Raw genomic sequence first — 19,858 nt, forward strand, 5'->3', positions numbered from 1 at the left:
TGTGGGAAGTTCCAATGACCAAGGGGGGCTTGGTGAGTGACTTCCCACATAATGGAGGAAGTAGATTCATGTGGGAAGTTCTACTTCCCATGATTTTGGCAACCAAACAACATCATGGTTTTACATTTCCTAGGAAGTTTAAGATCCCATGATTTTAATGGGCAACCAAACAAGCCTAAGGCTATAACATGTTTACGGAATAAATCAAGAGCAACAGCTGTAAAATAAACAAGGATGGAAACTTTAGATTGTTGCCATGTTTGATGAAGATATGCAACGGCTTAAATATATACGAGTAAATACGGAGTAATAATTTACTTTGCTTCCCTTGAATTTTCCTTATTTCTAATTTCCGCATCCTTCTTTCTATGGTCTGTCTTAACAACTAAATTAAGACATTTTCGGTAGGTTATGGCGCTGTTTGGTAAACGGCATATTGGCCAATTTTTAGCATATTCAAGGGTTTTAGCATGTTTGACCAATCAATATGCTAATTTTAATGTTTGGTAAATAGCATATTGAAACAACATATTTGGGGTCAGTATGCTGTTTTACAATATGCTGCTTACCCCCAGCATATTGGTTAGTATATTGTAAAATAGGAAAATTTTCTCCATTTTACAAAGAAAACTAACAATCTACTAATCGTAATTTGCCAATTACCAAACACTCACATTAATTCTGCTAATTATAATATGCTAGTCAAACCTTCTGATAAAATCTGCCATTTATAATCTGCTTTTACAATATGCTTATGTTGAAATTAATCCGCTGTTTACCAAATAAGGCCGTAATTTTGTAAGGAACAGGATGATACAATACTGTGTCTCATCAACAAAATTCACAACCATTCAAAATGGAAGGAGCAGGATATATAAGTAATTGGACTCACGTCGTTTTAATTAGATGGCAACAACCCAACAATAATGTAGGTCGTCGTCATCGAATTAATAATTAAGGTTTAAAAATTAAAATCATACTCCGTATCATATAAATTGGGCGGCAAATTTTGAGAGATAATAATAATGTGGAGCACACATTCAGCACAACTTCATCTCATTCTTCCACCTATCTTTTCTTTTATGGTCGCACATCGAAGCATTAACAACCCCCCTATCCGTCCCATTTCTTGTAAACTCGAAATGACCTGACCTGCACTTCACTCAACCGGCCCGTTTGTCCAATCTCGGTACCTCTATGAAAATCCTACGTAAAATAATCATGCTTTCGTTGTATGGTTGAATAACAATTTCCATTGCATAAAACTAATTAATTTAATTGTGTATGGACGACACAATTACACAAAGATTAGCATGTTGATCCATTTAAAAGTCAGTGATGAGCTTCCAAGGTTAATATAAGGCTTCCATGCTTCTTCGAACCATAATTCACATACGTAAAATAATGTCTACGGTGAATTTATAGTTGTTGCTTGGTACATTAAAAAATATTCGAAATTTTGCATCAGCTAATATTAGAAGCTAACAAATTTGAGTTTCTTATAGCATCTCTCTCTCATCTTTTTTGCCTTGGTACGAGACGAAAGGTCTTGTTTGGTAAACAACATGTTTTGGAGAATTTTTAGCATACAAAATGTTGAGCTATTGTTCTTGATGATGACAAGTTCCCAATCCTTTGTTTCTTCTCAACTATTGTTTTGGCAAGATTTTTGATGTTGCAGGTCTGGACTATGTTGATCAAAGATGATGGAAGCTATCAAGTTCATATGTCCGTCTTTGTCTAGCATTAATGTAAGGTTGTGGTTCTTAAGCTCACTCGTATGTTCCGAGCGATTCTGCAGATCGTTCGATTGTAATGGTTCACAACATCGAATGAAGAACACGTGACTGATTTTATTTGGCAAAGAAGGATTTCGAATAAAATGTTTTCTGAACAAAATTTGGCTAAGATATTTTAAGAACCTTCTGGTTGCTTTGAAGAGAAAATTTATCTTTTGAAATCAGTTGGAATATTTATCTTGCAAGAAAAGTCAAATTGTTTTTTGGAAATATTTTATTCTAAAAGATTTTATTTGCTTTATCTCTTTACCAAAAATATAGGGTTTGTTACCAAACCAATCTCCTATATAATTTCAGCGAATCGATCATTTGGTAACCACCGAAATTGAGAGCTTGACATTTGACATCTACAGCTTTTTGCAAAATAATTTTCACGTACCTTTTTGACAAAATCCTTTTTGCAAAATAATTTGTGTGTCTTGTGAACCATCCTTGTGTGCTTAAGTTCTTACATTCATAAGACTATATTTGTTCTCCATCGTTCTAAATTGTTGAACCATATAAGGAGACAAAGCAAGTTGTAATCTTTCTTTTGTGAGAGAGTGTTTTTGGGGTACGGGGTTGTACTCGAGTCGCACGATCGGGGTTGATCGTGGGGTTTTCTTTGTAATCGAGTTTGGTTATAAAGGAAATAATAATAAGAGAGAGGGTGGACGTAGACCTTTAGAGAGTAGGTCGAACCACGTTAAAAATCGCGTGTCTCTTGCTTTCTTTATCTCGTTTGCTTTTGTTTTTATTTGTTTTTCCTTTTAATTCACGCATTCACTCAAACGAACAATACAAAGACAACTGATTGTTTGAACAATCCACCGAGACTGCTTCAATTAGCTTTGTGTATTGTTTCCGAAGGAAATTCGTGAACGACCTTTTGCTTTAATTTCGCTTTAATTTTTAAAAAGGGTACTTAATTCACCCCCTCCCCTCTTAAGTACCGGATCAATAAACTCAACAATTGGTATCGAGCCTCGTGCTCTTGATTGCCTTACAAAGAAAGAGTTTGATCCTTTTTGAGTTTATTCTTTTGTACTTTATTTTATCATGAATTCCAAATCATCAAATGTCCCGTCTTTGATGGCACGGACTATGGCTGGTGGAAAAATCGTATGATGCATTTCATACAAGGAACAGATTATGAATGTTGGGTAATCATCGAAAATGGTCCCCTAGCTATCACTACCACCAATGCAAATGGTGTGTCTAGTGTAAAAGCGCCCAAGGACTACACATCCGATGATTACAAAAAGGCGGAGAAGAATGCTAGGGCTATATCACTCCCGCAATCCGGAATTGGTGAATCAAACGAAACCGAATGCGGGATGTAAAACGGCTAAACAAATTTGGGATAGCCTATCATTAGCCTATGAGGGGACCGTGCAAGTAAAGAAACAACGTATTGATCTCTTAATGCAACAATATGAAAACTTTAGAATGCACGAGGATGAACCCATAAAAAGCATGTCTTCACGTTTTTCAAGTATAACTAACGAACTTTCAAATCTTGGTAGACAATTCGAAACTGAGGACATTGTCCGTAAAATTTTAAGAAGTCTTACCAGGAAATGGCGACAAAAAGTCACGGCCATTGAAGAGTGTAGAGACTTAGCCACTCTTACCTATGAAGCTCTAATGGGATCTCTTATGGCACACGAAATAACACTTGACAATGATGCCGAAGAGAAACCCAAAGCTAAGGGTCTGGCCTTGAATGCCGTCTCAAGTGATAATGAAAATGATCTTGAGGAGGAAGTTGCCTTCTTTGCTCTAAACGAATTGCCAAAATCATTAGAAAGCAAAATCAAGGAAAGTTCGAAAGTTATAAACCAAATAAATCTGTTTCCTCATCTTCCTCATCTCGTTCTACTTCTAGAATGGGATGTTTCAAGTGCGGTGAACGGGATCATCAGATCCGAAATTGCCCTAAATGGGAAGAAGAAAAAGCTAAGGATAAGCGTGAAAAGTCTAAGCAGGAGTACAAACGTGCAATGATAGCTGCTGTATGGGGTGAGTCCGACTCAGAGGACGAGGAACCCTCTGAAAATGAGAAAGAAGAGAAATTCTGCCTACGATCTACCTACAAGCCTAGATCACAACGAAGAAGAGACGACGACTCTCTAAGATGTCTAATGGCTAATTCAGAAGCATCAGATAGTGAATCAGATGATGAGGTAAGTCTTTCAAATCTTAAAGTTCAAATTAGGACCTTGTCTAGAAATCAAATTATAAAATTATTAGATGAGACTTTGGATACAAGTTATGAACAAAACAAGCGTCTTGAGGCCATACAATCTGAAATTGAAAGTATTGCGGAGGAGAATATAGAGCTAAGACAAAATCTGAAGAATATACGAAATGACAATCGATCGATCGTTTCAATCGATCTCACTCAAAAATGAGTCTCTTGTTAACAAAATCCACGTCTTAACAAATGAACTAGATGAGATTAAAAAATTGCATACTACTAGTTCAACCTCTTACTCTGAAATTTGTTCTAAGTTTGATAGACTTAATAACGACTATAATTCTCTTCTTGCTAAGAATAAAAATTTGCTCGTAGTCACAACAATCTTGAAATTGATTTAAGTAATGCAAGAAATGTAGTTGCTAAATGGGAAGGTAGTACTACCGTCCTAGATTTTCTAGTCAATCAATCTAAGAACAACAATAAACTTGGATTAGGCTATGACTCACGTTCTGATTTAAGACAGGGCGGTTCTCAATATCGCACTGTCTGGATCCCTGAACAGAAAGTAAACACTCCTCCCGACTGTTCAATTCAGACTGACGCCAGTACTGTTGAGATTAAAAGATCTAAACCCATCGAGAGAGACTTTCGCAAACCTAAGTACGTGGGTCTACCTGAATACACTATTTGCAAATTTTGTGGACACACAGGTCACGTATTTAATGCGTGTAAAAAACGCTTAGGTCATTTGGATCGAAACATAAGAGTCGTTAAGAAAATGTGGATTAGAAAAGATGTTTTGGATATCGTCGTCATAAGAAGGGACCCAAACTTGTTTGGGTTCCTAAATCATCTAACTAATTCTTCTTTGCAGGGCCATATGAGAGGAGGCAGCCGTTGGTATCTTGATAGCGGATGTTCACGACACATGACAGGTAATAGAAACCAATTCCTCTCATTATCGGCCTACGACGGTGGAAATGTGACATTTGGAGACAACAAAAAAGGTGAAGTAATTGGTATTGGTAAAGTCGGTAAGTCTCTTTCACATTCCATTGATGATGTGCTGCTTGTAAAGGGTCTCAAACACAATTTGATTAGTATTTCTCAATTATGTGACAAAGGAAATAAAGTTGAATTTCATGCAAACCTTTGTTATGTAATCAAAGAAAGTACGAATGAAATTGTTCTTCAAGGTAAGAGAGTTAATAACATTTATGTGGCTGATTTAGGAAGCATTCCTAGAGAAACCATTAAATGTTTGTCGGTACTGCAAAATGATCCTAATTTATGGCATAAGAGGTTTGGACATGTTGGCTTCTCATCTCTAAACAAACTTTGCAAACTCGATTTAGTGGAAGGTCTACCTTCGATGAAGTTTGAAATTGATGGAGTCTGTGATGTTTGTGCTCGATGCAAACATGTCCGAAGTTCTTTCAAATCTAAAAGGGTTGTTAGCACCACCCAGCCTCTAGAACTCATTCACATGGATTTGTGTGGTCCGATGAGGATTAGAAGCCGAGGTGGAAGTCTTTATGTATGTGTTCTAGTGGATGATTATTCACGGTTTGTTTGGACTTTATTTTTGCATGCTAAAAGTGAAACTTTTGAAGAATTCCAAGTTTTGATTAAGAAACTCCAAAACAAACTCGGTCACAAACTGATCTCCATTAGAACCGATCATGGAAGAGAATTTGAGAATGATTCGTTTATATCCTTTTGCAGGGAACATGGCATTGATCATAACTTTTCTGCTCCTAGAACACCGCAACAAAATGGTGTAGTGGAAAGAATGAATAGAACTTTGGAGGATATGACAAGATCCATGTTACTTTGTAGCGAGCTGCCTAGAAACTTTTGGGCCGAAGCTGTGAACACAGCTTGTTATATTCGTAATCGTGTTGCTATTAGATCTATCCACAAGAAAACGCCTTATGAGCTTCTATATGGGCGAAAGCCAAACATTTCACACTTCCGCTGTTTTGGATCAAAATGTTATGTTCACAACAATGGCAAAAATAATTTGGGTAAATTTGATCCAAGAAGCGATGAGGCGGTTTTCATTGGATATTCAAACGAAAGCAAGGCCTATAAAGTCTACAATAAAAGAACTATGTGTTTTGAGGAAAGTGTACATGTAATTTTCGATGAAACTAATGTGCTTAACGCTGAATTGCAGGATGATGATGACTTTGAGATTGGATTTATAAGAGATGATCCACCTGAACTAGAGGAGAATCCCTCGTCGTTGGAAGGAACAGGTGCAGAACAATCCACGAATCCAGGGGGAAATGAACAGAACACAGAACTGTCCAGTCCTGGAAAATCACCAAGTTCAGGCGTCTCTGAACAGACAATTGCACGGTCTAATGAGACAAATCAGGCATCCAGTAGCTCAAATACGCCGAGAAAGACAAATACAAATGTTGAGCAGAATCGAACAGGACCCAGTACCGTTCAATCTGAAGCTACGTATGACGAGCAAAATCAAACAGAACCCAGTACTGTTCAATCTACACCAGAAACAGAAACATTTGTTCCTCGACGTTGGAAGCATCAAAGTTCACATCCAATGGATAACATTTTGACTGACATTCATGAGGGAGTCAAAACTAGATCTTCTTTAAGAAATTTTTGTGCCCATTATTCATTTTTATCAGAATTAGAACCATCTAACATAAATGTTGCTTTAACTGATCCTGATTGGGTTATTGCTATGCAGGAGGAGCTTAACCAATTTGAACGAAGCAAGGTGTGGCACTTGGAACCACGTCCAAGAGATCGTTCCGTCATAGGAACGAAATGGGTATTTTGAAACAAATTGGATGATGCAGGTGTGATTGTGAGAAACAAGGCTAGACTTGTCGTGCAAGGATACAATCAACAGGAGGGGATTGATTACGATGAAACATTTGCTCCAGTGGCGAGACTTGAAGCCATTCGTCTTCTTATTGCTTTTGCCGCTCATATGGGTATCAAACTCTTTCAAATGGACGTTAAGACCGCGTTTCTTAATGGCTATTTGCAAGAGGAAGTGTATGTTGAACAACCTCCCGGTTTTTTAGATAGTAATTTTCCTAATCATGTTTATAAATTAGATAAGGCACTTTATGGTCTTAAACAAGCACCTAGGTCTTGGTATGATAGACTATCAAAGTTCCTTATTGAAAATGGTTTTCAAAGAGGTTCAGTTGACAAAACACTATTTTTAAAACCTATGAAGGAGGACTTATTAGTTGTTCAAATTTATGTAGATGATATCATTTTTGGAGCAACTAATGATGTTTTATGTGCATATTTTTCCAATCTTATGCAATCGGAGTTCGAGATGAGCATGATGGGCGAGCTAGGATTCTTTTTGGGTCTTCAGATAAAGCAAACCACACATGGCATAATGATCCATCAAAGAAAGTACATCAAGGAGATGCTAAAGAAATTTGGTATGACTACAGCTAATCCATTTCCTACACCTATGTGTTCTACACTCAAACTTGACAGAGATGAAAAAGGTAAAAGTGTAGATGAAAAGGTGTATCGAGGTATGATAGGCTCTCTTTTATATCTCACAGCTAGTCGTCCGGATATTCTTTATAGTGTATGCTTGTGTGCCCGGTTTCAATCAAATCCCAAAGAATCACACCTAACAAAATTGGTAAACGCATTCTTCGGTATTTGATTGGTACCCAGGACTTATACTTATGGTATCCTATGGACTGCAATTTCACTCTCACGGGTTATTCAGATGCAGATTATGCAGGTTGCTCAGTAGAAAGAAAGAGCACATCTGGTATTGCCACCTTTGTAGGACCGTGTCTTATCTCTTGGGCTTCCAAGAAACAAAATACGGTTGCTCTATCTACGGTACCGAGAGTGAATATGTTGTCACGCTTTGCTCAATGTTGTGCTCAAATACTATGGGTAAGACAACAGCTGCGGGATTACGGTATGTTCATTAATTGTGTACCCATTCTTTGTGATAACACTAGCGCTATTAATATTTCCAAAAATCCCGTCCAGCACTCCAAGACAAAACATATTGACATTCATCATCATTTTCTTCGCGATAATGTGGAAAAAGGGAACATAAGCTTAAAATTTTGTAAAACAGAAGATCAGTTGTCGGATATTTTCACTAAACCTTTGGCTAGAGAACAATTTGAGAAAATCCGATTAGAATTGGGTCTCTTGAATAGTAGCTCATAGTCTCTATGGTCCGTAAATTGATCCCCTAAATGATTGACTAGAATTGAGATTCAGGCGTTTTGTTTTGACAATGTATCTTACAGTTATTGAACTTAGTGCAGTCTACTTACTCTAGTTGGTGTTTTCATCTAGACTAGTAATAAGTTGATCTATTTCTGAGATGCTATTATTCGTATTCATGCAAGCAGTTTATGGCAAAATTTAAACCACAACTAAAAGCCCACCCACTTCCCACGATCAAACAAAAAAAAAGTCCAGCCCACCCACTATCCAACCCCGTCCACATAAAACCCTCAAACCGTACCCCACCTAACTCCTAAAACACAAAACCCTCAATTAATTCCCATCCTAACTCCTCCACCTTCCATCAATAAACAACCACCTCCCTTCATCAATCCTCCAAACAACCACCCACCTTCATCTCCTCAATGGCGAAAAAACCCACCAAACCCAAGCACTCGGCCACCATTGAAAAGGCCGATCCCAAACCCATCGTCCCAGCTTCCACCACCACCCGATCAAAAACCCGCCACAAAGAAACCGAACCCGAACCCGAACCCTCGCCGGAAACAACCCTATCACCCGATACCTCTCCCAAAACCACCACAAAATCACCCAATGTCAAATCTAAACCCTTGCTTCCACCCAAATCCATTCCAACCCGGTCTACAAAATCACATGCAACCGTCTCTGAGGACCTACTCGCTGCTGCGAGCGTGTTGGACGACACGGCTGTTGTCTCTGCTGCTACAACTCGAAAGGGAAAAGGGGTTTTGATTAGAAAGGGCCGGAAAAGTGTTGTTCCATCCCCAAGTCCGATTATTGAACACGATGGAGAGCAATCGGAAGATACTTGGGAAGGCGTGCATGATAAAGAGATGGAAAAGATACGGTTCTATTCTCAGGGCAAAGTTGCTGGTGTTAAAGGGACCCTAAAGCGGAAACGGGCCGGTGCGGATGTCGATGGTGATATGGGGACCGATGAGCCGAGTTCGAGTCTTAATGTATCCGTGTTTTCCACTATCAATCGTGACCGCATTTCTAGGGTTATTGATTCTCTCGGGCTCGAGGAGGATGAAGCAGCTATTTGTCACCGTCTGTTTACTTATCCGATCATGTCTGGACGGTACTACCCTACTGATTGGTTAACTGACAAGGCGTCCGTCGGGTTCTTTCTCGCTGCTCTTGAAATTCAGAATTGGGTTCCCCTATTTGGTATGACTTGTCCTGTCTATATTCCTGAAATTCTTCAATTTTATCGATGTCATGCGGCGCTTAACTCGTCTTGTAAAATGCTTACTGCCACTATTAATGGTCAAACTTTGATTCTTCACACTAAAGATCTAGCTAACATGTTCCACGTTGGGAACCGGGATTTGGTCGATTGATAAAAAAATACTTGGCCTGGACTTGATTATGTCTCTAAACCGAAGTCCCGCAATTTTTTGATAAAAGTGTCACCTCGATAATGCCGAATCCATCCCCGCAATTTGTCCGTTGAGCGTAAATTTGTGTTCAATCGTGTCCGCCGCACCATTACCCCTCGAAATGAGTCCCGCGGCGATTGCTTGCTCTCGGATCTGCTGATCATGTATCACTTGTTTCTGCAATTACCTTTAAACCTTCCGTCTATCATGTTTCATCATATTCGGTCTGTTGCTGAGTCCGTGCAAACCACCACGGAGCCGCATCCACTACCATATGGGATGTGGCTTTCGTATGTCTTTCAAGAAATGGGTCTGTTAACTGAACATAGTTTTGGGGTGGATATAAGAGATGAAATGAAAAATGGTCTGTTAAGACAAATGCAGTTGAAGGAAGTTGGTGATCACTTGGTTGCCATTGGAGGGTATCCGGCGGACGTTGATGTTAACGATCTTTGTCTTGTACGGGGTCTTGAGGTTGTGAATTCCCGTGTCAATACTCTCACGGATGCAGTGGTTAGTCACTCAGAGAAGGTTGACGGTGGTCTTGCTGCTATTGATGCCCGGGTCACTAAATTGGAAGCTAGCCATGCCTCCATTCATGCCAAACTTGACAAGATCCTCGCCTTGCTCAACCCCTAGCCGCGCCTTGCTTACCCTTTGCCTTATCCATTTTGTCATCTTTTCTTGCTGGATACGTTTTGATGCTCTCTTAGATGGTCTGTACTTGTTATCATGATGTCTTTGGACTGTGTCCGGTAGCTGCCCTAGGTTTCTCTGACTGTAGTTATGTTGTCACTACTTTTTGCGCCTCTTTCTCCTTTTGATGATGTCAAGAGGGGGAAAGATTTAGGGACATTTTGCACTAGTAGCTGCTTAGAATTAGACCTTGCTCTATGTGTGAGGATCTCTTTATGCTTTTCTAGACTTATGGTTTATGGTTTATGTTAGACTGATCTCTTTATGCTTTTCCTGTGAATGTTCTCTAATTCTACTTTGTCTTGTACTGTCAAATGTTTTTATGCTTTTGTTGAGGGGGAAATTTCTTTTAAGGAACTTGCCATCATCAAAGGGGGAATTTGTTGAGCTATTGTTCTTGATGATGACAAGTTCCCAATCCTTTGCTTCTTCTCAACTATTGTTTTGGCAAGATTTTTGATGTTGCAGGTCTGGACTATGTTGATCAAAGATGATGGAAGCTATCAAGTTCATATGTCCGTCTTTGTCTAGCATTAATGTAAGGTTGTGGTTCTTAAGCTCACTCGTATGTTCTCGAACGATTCTGTGCATCTGCTCGATTCGAAATGGTTCACAACACTGAATGAAGAACACGTGATTGATTTTATTTGGCAAAGAAGGATTTCGAATAAAATGTTTTACAACAAAATTTGGCTAAGATATTTTAAGAACCTTCTGGTTGCTTTGAAGAGAAAATTTATCTTTTGAAATCAGTTGGAATATTTATCTTGCAAGAAAAGTCAAATTGTTTTTTGGAAATATTTTATTCTAAAAGATTTTATTTGCTTTATCTCTTTACCAAAAATATAGGGTTTGTTACCAAACCAATCTCCTATATAATTTCCAGCGAATCAGTCATTGGTAACCACCGAAATTGAGAGCTTGACATTTGACATCTACAGCTTTTTGCAAAATAATTTTCACGTGCCTTTTTGACAAAATCCTTTTTGCAAAATAATTTGTGTGTCTTGTGAACCATCCTTGTGTGCTTAAGTTCTTACATTCATAAGACTATATTTGTTCTCCATCGTTCTAAATTGTTGAACCATATAAGGAGACAAAGCAAGTTGTAATCTTTCTTTTGTGAGAGAGTGTTTTTGGGGTACGGGGTTGTACTCGAGTCGCACGATCGGGGTTGATTGTGGGGGTTTTCTTTGTAATCGAGTTTGGTTATAAAGGAAATAATAATAAGAGAGAGGGTGGACGTAGACCTTTAGAGAGTAGGTCGAACCACGTTAAAAATCGCGTGTCTCTTGCTTTCTTTATCTCGTTTGCTTTTGTTTTTATTTGTTTTTCCTTTTTAATTCACGCATTCACTCAAACGAACAATACAAAGACAACTCGATTGTTTGAACAAATCACCAAACTTCTCAATTAGCTTCGTATTTGTTTCCGAAGGAAATTCGTGAACGACCTTTTGCTTTAATTTCGCTTTAATTTTTAAAAAGGGTACTTAATTCACCCCCTCCCCCTCTTAAGTACCGGATCAATAAACTCAACACAAAATTTTCGACATATTTTACTAATTAATACGAAGTATTACGTTTTGACTGATTGGTAGACTATTGCATAATGAAACAACATATTTCAGGTCATTATATTATTTACTTTTTTTTGGGCAAAAGTGGGACATTAAATTAAATTAAAGCAACAAAGTTAAGAGAGTACAAACATATGATTTACAACATATTGCTTTTACCAACATTTATTCTTTGACATTGACATATTATAATAAAAGGAAAATTTACATAATTTTACAAACAAGAGAATGATCGATCAATCTTCTCTATTGATTATCAAAAACTATTAGGAATATACTATTGGATTGTATTATGAGGCCCAACCCATATCATCGTTGTATTCTATATAAGCCGTGTTAAGGCTAGTATTCAATAACACACACAATTATATCGTTTAACATGGTATCAGAGCCTGGTGACCAAAAGGTCACGGGTTCGAATCCCACCCCCTCTATTCTAAAGTGGATAATCAGAACAGGCCAGGGAATCCCGCCTGCACCCACACTTCAAGCCCAAAAAGAAAAAAAGGGCCTTCGTGTGAGGGGGAGTGTTAGAATATAAAACGAATCAAGGAATTAACCACGGCCTTGAAGAATTTTGGGTTCGTTCACTCTTACTCTGACTACTCTTTATTCTCTTTTTCCCGTGGTTCGGTCCGTTTATTCGTGCTCATTTATGTCGACGATCTCGTTATTGCGGGTAATGATACAGCTGAAATTGCCAAATTCAAATCTTATTTGGGTGCGTGTTTTCATATGAAGGACCTCGGTAAACTCAAGTATTTTCTCGGTTTAGAGGTCTCCCGCAGCAAAGCCGGTATCTTCCTTAGTCAAAGAAAATATGCACTCGATATTATTGCTGAAACGGGTCTTCTAGGCTCTAAGCCCGTGGCCACCCCAATCGAGCAGAACCATCGCCTTGGCTTGGCTTCTGGCCCTCCATGTGATGACGCCGAGTCTTATAGACGGCTCATTGGTCGCCTAGTTTATCTTGCAGTGACACGCCCTGATTTATCCTATGCTGTGCACATCTTATCCCGCTTCTTAAGTGATCCACGCCGTGAACACATGCAGGCCGCCCATCGTGTTGTTCGTTATCTAAAGGGTAGTCCGGGGCAAGGAATTTTGCTCAGGGCTGATAGCGTGTTATCTCTTCGTGGGTGGTGTGATTCTGATTGGGGAGGATGTCCTACCTCCAGACGGTCCATTACAGGCTGGTTTGTGACACTTGGAGATTCTCCCATATCATGGAAAACCAAAAAACAGCAGACGGTATCTCTCTCCTCAGCTGAGGCAGAATATCGCTCTATGGCTCAATTAGTTTGTGAGTTGAAATGGCTCAAAGGCCTTCTTACTAGCCTCGGCGTCTCCTTCGTGGCACCCATTTCTGTTTTCTCGGACAGCAAATCCGCGTTAGATTTGGCGCGCAATCCAGTTTTTCATGAGCGCACGAAACATATCGAGATTGATTGTCACTTCATTCGGGACGCGATCACTGATGGCTTGATACGTCCAGAACATGTGTCCACTACCGAGCAGCTGGCTGATATTTTTACAAAAGCTTTGGGTGTTCCACAATTTGCTTATCTTCTCCGCAAGCTGGGCATTCTCGACCTTCATGCTCCAGCTTGAGGGGGTATTAGGAATATACTATTGGATTGTATTATGAGGCCCAACCCATATCATCGTTGTATTCTATATAAGCCGTGTTAAGGCTAGTAATCAATAACACACACAATTATATCGTTTAACAAAAACCCAAAAAAATCCACCTGGCTAAAATATGCTGGTTAAATTTATCGTTATAATTTTGCCCTTTACTATATATGCTAAATGTAGGTCGCAAAATGATACGGGATGGGATTTTTATCATCGAATTTATCGTTTTACAAACTGTTTATGCTAAAAATAGTCTGTCGATTAATTATCAAACGCGCGCGACCTTAATGTAAGGAAATGATAAGAACGAAGGAATGTATATTTCATCATCAAGTGCCAAGTAGGTTGCAAGATGATACGGGATGAGATTTATTTTTTCCTTTGTTTGACAAAACTACTAACCCAATTCAATGCAATTCAAACTGGAAAGATCATGACAAGTAATTGTATCCATGTCCTAAGAATAAAAATTGCAATAATGAGGTATGTCATCAAATAATTAATAACGCTTAAAATCAATAAATTCAGATCAAATTGGGTGGCAAATATTAATTCGAGATAATAATAATAATAATCTAATTTTTTTTTTTTTAAAAAAAAGGAACATAATAAAAATGTCCGTAGAGTTGGTGGAAAGGGTATATTTGTAGTATATATACACATGAACGTATAAACAATAAATACAACCTAAAACAAAACAAAAACAAAAGCGAAGAAGAAGAAGAAGAAGATGATGATGACGAGAACAACAAAGGGTGCAGTATTGGCAACAATGCTAATTCTTGCTTTCACAACTACTCCATCCGAATGCTTTATCGGAGGTATTTTGGACTCTATTTTTGGGAGACGTGATAATCCAGCGCCCGTAAAAGTTCAGCAGCAGCCCCAAGTTGCCTATTCTGGAGCCGTTGTCGTCGCCGACCCTTACTATCAGGGCTATCCTGGAGGCTATCCTGGAGTCGTCTATCCTGGAGTCGTCTATCCTGGAGGCTATCCTGGAGCCGTTGTTGTCGACCCCTAATATCCTTGAGCCGTTTGTCGTCGACCTCTACTATCAACATGGCCGTGTAGCCGTTGACCCCGCTTCTTCTAAACCCTAAACCCTAAACTAATACGTACGTACCAAACTACGACGTACCTTACCCTAGCTACTACTGCTCTTTATAATTTGATTTCACTTTTCAAGCTATGTACTTCGTTTTCAAGATGTTTTTTTTTTTCCAGTTGTTGCCTTAATGTGTGCGCCCAAACTAAAGGCCATAATAATTGGTGTTTATTATTCCTAAATGTACGTAAAATGTCTACTGTGAATTTATATTGTTAATTGATGTTAGTTGTTGCTTTGAAGGAATACACATTAAGTAAACTCAAGATGTTACTCATTCATTGAATGGCAAGATGCGTTCAATTTATCAATTGCTAATAAAAACTCCTCCACTAAATGAATGTATGAGAAACATTCACTTTTGGCTTTTAAGGAGGTAGAAGTTACTCTCCATCATCAGCTATAAATACAAAAACATATATTTTTTTTTTTTTTGGTTCAACGAAGCGCGCACTTAGTCGCATTATAATAGGGGGAGGGGGAATCGAACCTGAGACCTATTGTCCAGGATACCTCCGTCTTAACCACTAGACTAAGACATCTTCGGTACAAAAACATATATTATTAATCCACAATAATTAGTATTATTATTGTGAGAGTTATCCTCATTTGAGAGAGAAGAAAGCCACTATTAATAGTGAGAGATATCCATCTAATTAAGGTGACGACTTGTACGCCTACTACAATATTATAGTGGAAGAATTGGAGTACTCGTCCCGCGGTTGTTTACCTAATTGGTTTTTCCGCGTAACCAAAAATTATATTGTGTCTTTGTCTAATTATTTTATTCACTATTTATTTATTTTCCCCGTAATTACACAAAGAGGGAAATATGAGTTTTTCCCAACACTTGGTACATTAAAAAATATTCGAAATTTTGCATCAGCTAATATTAGAAGCTAACAAATTTGAGGTTCTTATAGCATCTCTCTCTCATCTTTTTTGCCTTGGTAAAACGAGACGTAAGGTCTTGTTTGGTAAACAACATGTTTTGGAAAATGTTTTGGGTGGATTCTGCGCAAGGCTGAATCGGGCCAGGGTAGAGTTTATTGCAGGGTTAACTAGCTCGGCTACCTTGTTTAAAACTGTAGGGCAGGATAAACCTTAAAATGTATGTAAAATAAAGTAAATAAAATAAGCAAGTAAGACAATAGATTTTGTACGTGGAAAACTCTTTAATTGGGAAAAAAAACCACGGACACCAAGCCAGGAGAGTTTCACTATGTGTATGGAGAATAGTAACGTAAGTAGATACAATATAGAGTATTTTGTCTAAGGATTGTAGTTGTGTTGCTTGTAAAGTGATAGTATGTCTGTTGGAATGATCTTGGCTCCTCCTTATATAGTAGTTTCGTATTTGCTGAATAATCTCCACAATTAAGGCGTAATATTTCCTCTTAATGACGCCATTAATTTCACCTTCAATGCTCTTCATTACCCGGATTAATGTTTGACCTTTATGACATAATCTCTATAATTGTCTCTTAATTGGTGTAATAAAGCCGCCGGAATATTCTCCATAATTATCTTGGCCAAATAATATCTTCTTACTTGATCGTTGCCCTCTCCTGCATGGTGCCAGCCTAGAGCTACTCTGACACTTTCATCTCAATTGTCAGGCCAGGATAGAAGTGTATCCTGAACATAGTGCGGAAATATCAGGCCCAGGGAATTTTTGGCATACAAGATTTTCGACATGTTTGACTAATTAATACGAAGTATTACATTTTGACTGGTTGGTAAACTGGATAATGAAACAACATATTTCAGTTCAATATATTATTTACAGCTAGCATATTATTCTTTGACATTGACATATTATAAAGAGGAAAATTTATTTCATTTTGCAAACAAGCACTACTACAAATCCAGGCAACTACAACGCCCCTTTAACAACGATTATTCACGAAAATCACAATAGACGTTGTAGAATGTATGGCGCGAATTTTACTAAAATCAATTACAACGGGTATGGTTATAAAAACCGTTGTTATTCGTTTTAACAACGGGTCACACATGAACAACCGTTGTTAATAATTTGGCGCAAAATTGGCGCAAAGTTAGTGTAAAGTAATCACAACGGTTACTTTTGAAACCCGTTGTTAAAACATATTTGACAACGGGTGTTTTCTACAACCGTTGTTAAAACATATTTCACAACGGTTGTTGTTTAATAACCGTTGTCAATACCTTCCATACTATAAACCACACAAACACAAGTCTGCTGCAGCCACAAAACACAAACCTTAATACACAAACACAAACCCAACAGCCAAACACAAACACAAAACACACACTTTCTCATCGTCTCTTTCTCTCTTTCTCATCGCCGCTTTATCTTCTCGCCGTCACCGTTGATTTCATCGTCTCTTTACGTACGTTCGTAATTATCGTTTTGTTTCATCGTCATTATTTTATTGTTCTAATTATTTCATTTCAATGTATGTGTTTTTATCGACCATTAGGTTCCGTTCAAAGATCTGCTAATTATTTCATTTCCATGTATGTGTTTCTAATTATTTCATTTCCATCTTCTTTGGCGTCCTTGATACGGATCGAGCATGTTTTAGCGATTAGGGTTTGGAGAATATATTGAGATAATGGAAATGCATGTTAGTTGAGATAATGCAATGTATTTATACTAATGTGTGGGTTGAGTTGTTTTTTAATTAATATATATGTTAGGAAGTTGTGCCATATATGTTAGGAAGTTGTGCCATAATCAGATCTTGATGATGACTGATAGATCTATGGAATTGAAAAAATGGAAGCAAATCAAACAAGCATAACTCAACACTTTGAAAATGATCATTTCATTTAATTTTAAACCAAATACATTACAGCAATTATCAGAAATCAAAAGATGTATAATAAGCCGGAACAACCCCGGTTAAGCGTAAAAAGCGCTTCTCAACCTGCCACCAATCACGCCACTCTGGTATACCGCGCTTCATATTTTGCAATAACAGATTGAATATATGCAAGGACACGACTTGCATGTGGAGATAAGGTTGGAAGAGTACAACTCAACATATCTCTGGCTGCGACCAAGTTGCAAACAGTCGACTAGGGTATGAAGATGATGATGATGATGAGGCTTTGTTGACAAGCCGGACCGCTTCACGCCTCTTAATCCAATAATTCCGTTGATGTTCAAGGGATGCTTTGATTAATGGGTGTTGATCGGCGGAAGCCCTACGAGAACCTTCCCATCATCTTCAATCGTTTGTGTAAGCCATTCTTCGTTGTTGATAAAATTAGGGTTCATTGCCATGTTGTTTCAATTAATGAATGTTAGTAAAGGATGCTTTAATATGTTGGTAAAGGATGCTTTAATATTTATAGCTAGTAATATTTAATTTAATTTTTTATTATTTTTTAAGAACAAACAACAACGGTTATTTACAAACAACCCGTTGTCTTTAGTTATAACAACAGTTTTGTATATTAAAACCCGTTGTTATAACTTTCCCCCCAAAATTGAGTCACACTTTCCACAACGGGTTTTTATATTTAAAACCGTTGTTAATAGTTTTAACAACGGTTTCCGTAAGAAAACTAACCGTTGTTAAAACCTTCTACAACGGACGCTTTAACAACGTCCGCTTTTTTATATAACAACGGTTTTTGACCGTTGTTATAGCCTGTATCTGTAGTAGTGAAGAGAATGATCGATCAATCTTCTCTACTGATTATCAAAAACCTAAAAAAAAAATCCAGCTGGCTAAAATATGCTGGTTAAATTTATCGTTATAATTTTGCCCTTTACTATATATACTAATTAAATGTAGGTCGCAAAATGATACGGGATGGGATTTTTATCGTCAAATTTATCGTTATAAATTTATCGTTATACAAACTGTTTATATGCTAAAAAGTAGTCTGTCGATTATCAAACGCCACCTAAATGTAAGGAAATGATAGGAACGAAGGAATGTAAATTTCCTCATCAAACGCGACCCAATGCAATTCAAAATGGAAAAAACATGATAAGTAATTGTATCCACGTCCTAAGAATAAAAATTGCAATAATGAGGTATGTCATCAAATAATCTTATCTTTATAAATACAAAAACATTTAACCCCTCCTCATTAACCCACATCATCATTTGACCTGGGACCCAAATAAATTTATCTTTATTTAATTTCTGAAAAATTAACCTTCATGTTTAATTAATGTTTAGATGCTATGAAACGTTAATCAACATTATCAACATTATATAAAATAACAAAGGAACAATTTGAATTTTAAAGGAGCAACATTATAAAATAATTTAAAAAATATGAGATTTAAAAAATATTTAAATTTTTAGAAGTATAATCGTAAATATAGTGAATTACGTAAAAATGTTGTAGATTACAAATATCAATAAATAATTTGTATAGAAATTATACCAATACCATTTATAGTAAAAACAATTGTAAACTAAATCTAAATTTATTATTACAAACCAAAAATTAAACTTCTGAGCCATACAAACACAATCTCCTTTTTGTATTAGGTTACTCGATTTCAAAAACTAAAAGATAAATAAATGGGAAAGATGGCTATGAATTTAGGGATTTAGATGATGGGTAAAGGGAGAAGGATGGATATGAAGAGCCGAGATAAGGGAAGCGAAAGTGATAAAAAAAAAGACTGAAAGAAGAAGTAGGCGAGAGGTATGGGCCAGAGCTAAGTACTTCAAGTGAAATAATGATGGACCTATGGTCCATGGACGTTATGACGTGGCTCTATTAATTTGTGAGGAGGTGTGTGTTTGCACAAATTTTCATTTAAGACGGGTCAATCTGTCTTAAGTTTAAGACGGGTCAAATAATTAGCATAAAACAAAAGAAAAGTTCATAGATACTAGCAGAATAATTATCTTATCTAGGTAAGTGATGTAATATTTTCCCTGTTTACTTTTAAGACGGATATACCCGTCGTCCTAAGGGAACCAATTGTAGTCGTATAATAGAGTTTGTTATCTTTTATTTCCTCTATTCCAATCAATTCTATACATTTGATTAAAATATAACTCACATATATTCGACAAATGTATAGAAATGATTGTAATGAAAGAAGTACAATTTACTATTTCCTTCATTTTTTTATATTCCCATTTTATTTTGCACAACATTTACGAAAAATATTAAATAATACAATATTTTCTGACAAAAAAGAAGGGTGATTGATAATCAGTTACCATCATACTTCACTCTTTTACGTAGTGAATTATATAAATC

The sequence above is a fragment of the Silene latifolia genome, chromosome 11 (assembly GCF_048544455.1).
Source record: "Silene latifolia isolate original U9 population chromosome 11, ASM4854445v1, whole genome shotgun sequence".
Classification (NCBI taxonomy): Eukaryota; Viridiplantae; Streptophyta; class Magnoliopsida; order Caryophyllales; family Caryophyllaceae; genus Silene; species Silene latifolia.